Here is a 5,576-nt window from a genome sequence, read left to right on the forward strand (position 1 = left end):
TGTCTCCTTCTGCAGCTGGAATGAGACAAAAAACTCTAGTGCAGGTGGTGGTAAATGATGCCTGTGAGCCACATCTGCCCCACCACCTGTTCTTTTTTAATTAATTAATTAATTTATTATTTATTTTTGGCTGCGTTGGGTCTTCGTTGCTACGTGTGGGCTTTCTCTAGTTGCCTGCCACCTGTTTTGTTTTGTTTTTTTTAAACAGTGCCGACTTTCTTTTCTTTTTTTAATTAATTGATTGATTGATTGATTTTTGGCTGCGTTGGGTCTTGGTTGCTGCGCGCAGGCTTTCTCTGGTTGTGGTGAGTGGGGGCTACTCTTCATTGTGGTGCGTGGGCTTCTCATTGCGGTGGCTTCTCTGGTTGCGGAGCACAGGCTCTAGGTGCAGGGGCTTCAGTAGCTCTGGCATGCAGGCTCAGTAGTTGTGGTGCACGGGCTTAGTTGCTCTGCGGCATGTGGCATCTTACTGGAGCAGGGATCGAACCCGTGTCCCCTGCATTGGCAGGCGGATTCTTAACCACTGCGCCCCCGGGGAAGCCCCTACCACCTGTTTTTGTAAATAAAGTTTTATTGGAACACAGGCATGGGTATCTGTTTATCATTGACCCTGATTACTTTTGTGCTACAATGGCAGAGTTGTATAGTTGTGACAGAGACTGTGGAGCTGCAAAGCCAAAAATATTTACTATGTAGCCCTTTATAGAAAAAGTTTGCTGACCCCTGCTTTAGTTCACAGTCAAATATAATTTTAAAATACTATCTGACCTAAGTGAATTTATCTTGATCGGCACTGTGTGGTGGTGTGTGGCTAGGATGGGTGTCCATTCTTTTCTATACCAATGTTGCTCTGCTTCCTGAGAGCCCAGTCTTACTGGATCTATCTGACTTCAAAGGCTGCTTTTTGCCGGCTCTGTCCTGGACAGTGAGCTCAACCCAATTCCTTGATTCCCGTTCTCCAAAACAGGACACGGTCAGTGTGGAGGGCTTGGCTGAAAGTGTGGAGTGGTGGAAATAAAGCACACAACTTTAGACTGAGGACTAGACACCTCACTCTGAAAATCCCTCTGGCAACCCTTCCTGCCCCCACTAGGAATACCTTTCTGACCATCTTGCTCTTTAGATATTCACCATGTTGTTTTGCCCTTCTCCTCCCCAATACCCACCTCATATCTAAATCCCCCTCACTTTATCCTGGAGAGCTATCATGCTCTCCACTACTGACTTACACAGTATACCTGTACATCCTCTAATACTGGTATGTACCAGTTACTGGAAAATAACTGGAATATGAGAGGGAAAGGTTGTGTGATGCAGGAGGGAACCTTGCTTCCCTAGGCTTCAGGTTTCCACAAGGAGGGACATCAGCTAGTGGAACATGAGTGGCCTCACGCATTCTTACCCAGAGGAAGGACTTCTAATATTATTGATAAGCTTGGGATAAGCACTGACCATGTGCCCCTTCCTCAGTCTCTTTCTCTTGGGACACGGCTTCCCGGAAGCCCATACTCTGGTCTTGCTGTTTGGTGGGATAATTTCAGTTCAGGGGAATAGGGGTATTTGGTGCATGGGGTGGGACTATTGATAAATAAATGAAGAATGGAACTTGATGAACAAACTAACTCTTGTAGATGGAAGCTTCTGGTGGGCCAGGCCATGTATTTTAGGGTGGGTTTCCCTATTAGGAGAAAAGGATTTGAGGGCAAGTGGTCTATCTGGAAGGTGAGCCTAGGAAGTACCAGTTGGGGTGTGTGGACGGGAATGCAGCCAATTACAGATGCGCCATCAAGCCATTTACCACTTGGGTGATCAGAGCTTAATCCCACAGTAAACGCTGGAAAATGGTGTAGAACATGCACCTCAGAGTTCTCCTGCTGGAGAGGTGAGGGAGCTGAGGTGTTTATACTCCAACTCCTGTCACTCAGTGATTGAGGGTTGCTCCTGGGGGGTCACTTCCAAGGCATGGCTGGGCTTCCCCACATCATAAAGAAGCCTTCTTTATCTTTGAGGAAAACCCTCAGGCAAAGAAATGCAGATGCTCACTGTTATAATTTCTTCAGGAGCTCACTGAAGCTGTAAGACCAGAGGGAGGTGGGCAGGGCCAGAACACTCTATGTCACTATTACAGACTCTGGTGTTGAGGGGTGAATTTGGCATCTCTTTCTTAGTTAATGGTGCTTTAACTTTACTGTGGGATTCAGGATTGAGAGAATCAAATTTTGGGTTTCGGCATGATTTGTTTTCTGATCATGTAATCCCATGTTTGTCTGTTCGATGTGGCTATTTTCAGAGGCCACAGGTCCTGGATCATCTCCAGAGGGTTCCTATAGAGCCTCTACTTAAATGGGGCTACCTGCTTTCCAGGGCCCCAGCTGCCTCCTCGAGACAAGGACCATATCCCCACCACTATCGGCAGGACCTCTAGTAGCCTCTCATCCTATGTCCATAGTAAATGGTATTTCTGTGCCTTCATACTGTGGGCTCTTCCAGGAGAGGAGCTGAGGCTGAGAACAGCTGAAAATTTGAGCAATTAATTGATTTGTTCAGTGCTCATAAATTCTTACATTATCTCTTACATTTCTGCTGGAGAGACTAATTTCTTAGCCTCAGTAACAAAATTATTGGTGAATGTGCTGGTTGACCCAATTAGGTCAAGTGTCCTCCCTGGAACCAATCAGGGGGTGGAATCCTGTGGAGATAACAGGCAGGTTCCACTGGAGCCACATGGCTAGAGTTGGAGAATTGTGCTGGTTAGATAATCCATTTGTTGCTCTCCTCCCACACAACAGTTATTCTCCACCCTCTGAACAGGGTTAGCATTGGTGTATCTGGACAGGTCATGACTTTAAAAACAGCTTCTCATGCTCTCCTGGGTCTTATTTAAATAAAACATTAAGCAATGCCACCCTTGGCCAATTCCTAAAGGAGAGGGGTCAGCAGTGCCTTCATGAAGGTTGCCCAGTGAAGTAAAGTTGCCCTACCCTCTGGTCACATTTTACTGTAAAGTTTAAAGGCTCTCATAAGCCCAAGTTGCAGCAGAATTGGCCCTGCCATCTTCATTTAGCATTTGTCAAGGGTTCTGGAATATCAGTTAACTGTGTGTTAGCTGTACGGTTTAGGAACTGTTGGGAAACTTTCATTTTCAAACATGAATCTAATCTGTTTGGGCTGAGCTTGTGAACTATCACCCTAGGAGTGAAGTAACCAGGCCAACTCTGTTTTTGAGCCAAATAAAATCAGGTGAGCTGCTTTTATGTCATTATAGCATAGTGTATTGATATCATGTAGAGACTTCAGTGATGAGAGAACATCAACATTCCAGTCCTGTGGAAAGAATTACCACGCCAGCAAAGATCCTCACAATATTAAAACAATGCTAAGGACACATTTCCATATTTAAAGAGCACATTTCATGGAGGAAGAGGTTGAAACTGCAAAGAGTTTGGAGATTGGAGGGACCGTTATTAATAAAGAAATAGGAGAGGATTCTAGAATCCTGAAAATATCACCTCCTTGGCTATTTGCACTTAACATAATCACTGGAAATATGCCCAAATCAAGGTGCTTGAAGAATCAGGGCCAGGCTTGTAGGTGCTTTGGGCTTTGGCCAGACAAGTTGCATTCTGAACAGAGCTTTTAAAGAGCAAGCATAAACAGTGTACACAATATGTAGAGTTGTACCCATCAAGGCAGCCCGTGTCAATGTCCAGATTTGGTGACTGGTCACAGATCACGTGGTGTCCAACTGGTTTTTCTTGGCCTTTCAGGGGAAAATGGAAGGCTTCTCCTGAGGTGGGTACAATAACATGAACTCTAATGATGTCGAATTCTGGTGCAGTGACAGCACCATCTCGTGGACCTGGGGGACTTTTTGATGTTTGTGGGAGTCGGGATTCTAAATTGGTCAGTGAGATTGATGGCATTGAGACCAAAGAGGAAATAGATCAGGGCCCCTCCAGGGATGACATCTGCTTTCATTGTGTAATAACACAAAGAGTGTTGACTCTAGATTGCTGGCTGAACACTTCTCTCTGTCCCCTCAGTGGGATACTTACTAATGATGGCGAGCTTGTTGGGGGTGATGATGAATTCAGTCTTACAACCCAAACAATAAAGTCAATCATAAAATTCAGGTAGACAAATGAAACTCGGGAATCAAATCTTCCGACTGCCAAGTTTCTCTACTTTTAAATTGATCATTGTGGATAAAATCAGAGATGAGCCCATAGAGAAGAGAATTTGAATACTCTGTTCCTCTATGAGGAGAAGGTTGAATTTTTTTAGAACTAAATGGAGGCATCTGTTTTGTTTAAATTAAGGGTCTTGAAGTACCAGCCAGGGACTGAGCTGACCATCATTTCTGTAATAAGGTAATAAATCATGCGGATGGTTAAAGAAGTAAGAAACACCACATTCTTGCTTTGTTCAACCAATTAAGCAATAAGCCTTCTGGGTCCTTTTGTTAATTACTGTCAAACACAACTTATACAATTGAATCCAGCCTTTTATTTAATTATATTAATTTATTCCAGCAACTTCAAATACCAACAATGCCAATAAAAAAGTTCATTTAAAAAATAGAGGTCTTGTTTAATTTTGATTTTTCAACCATAATACCCTTTACAAGGTTGCCATCTGAGAATTTTTAGCTCTGTCTCAGCCTCAGGATGTTAGGGGAATTTGTGTTGAATATAGACAAGTCTGAAGCCAGAAGATGGTGGCTGAATCTCTTCTCTCAATGAGGTGATAAATCTGTCTAGGTCAATGCTATCCAATAGACCTGTTTGCACTGACGGAATGTTTTATTCTCTGTGCTTTGCAACACAGTGGCTATTGAGCACTAGAAATGTGGCCGGTACAACTGAGGAACTGAGTTTAAATTTTCTTTAATTTTAATGAATTTACGTTTAGATAACCACATGTGGCCAGTGGCTCCTCGCCCAGGTCTAGAGTGTATTCTGAGGAAGGAAAAATGCAGTGTTCCATTGACTTCAACAGGTGAAGAAATGCATAGTTATGATGTGTACTGTTTAGAAACCCTTACCTCCTGCTTAGAGTTTGTTGTTTGAAACACACTGTATCCTGAGACAGCCCAAAGGAGATCAGCATCTTTGAGGGGAGGTTTTAAGCTGACCATGTGAAGAGGGAAATCCACCTGGAAGAGAGATGGGTACCAGGTCTTTTTTTTTTAAATAGATCTTTATTGGAGTATAATTGCTTCACAATACTGTGTTAGTTTCTGTTGTACAGCAAGGTGAATCAGCCCTGTGCATACATATGTCCCCATATCCCCTCCCTCTTAAGCCTCCCTCCCACCCTCCCTACCCCACCCCTCTAGGTCATCGCAAAGCACCCAGCTGATCTCCCTGTGCTATGCTGCTGCTTCCCACGAGCTGTCTACCTTACATTCAGTAGTGTATGTACTAATACACTTCGCCCCAGCTTCCCCCTCCCCACCTCCTGTGTCCTCAAGTCCATTCTCTATGCTTACGTCTTTTTTTTTTTTTATGCTTACGTCTTTATTCCTGCCCTGCCACTCGGTTCATCAGTACCTGTTTTTTTTTTTTTTTTTTAGA

Source organism: Neophocaena asiaeorientalis, unplaced genomic scaffold, assembly GCF_003031525.2.
Source record: "Neophocaena asiaeorientalis asiaeorientalis breed wild unplaced genomic scaffold, Neophocaena_asiaeorientalis_V1.1 scaffold33, whole genome shotgun sequence".
Classification (NCBI taxonomy): Eukaryota; Metazoa; Chordata; class Mammalia; order Artiodactyla; family Phocoenidae; genus Neophocaena; species Neophocaena asiaeorientalis.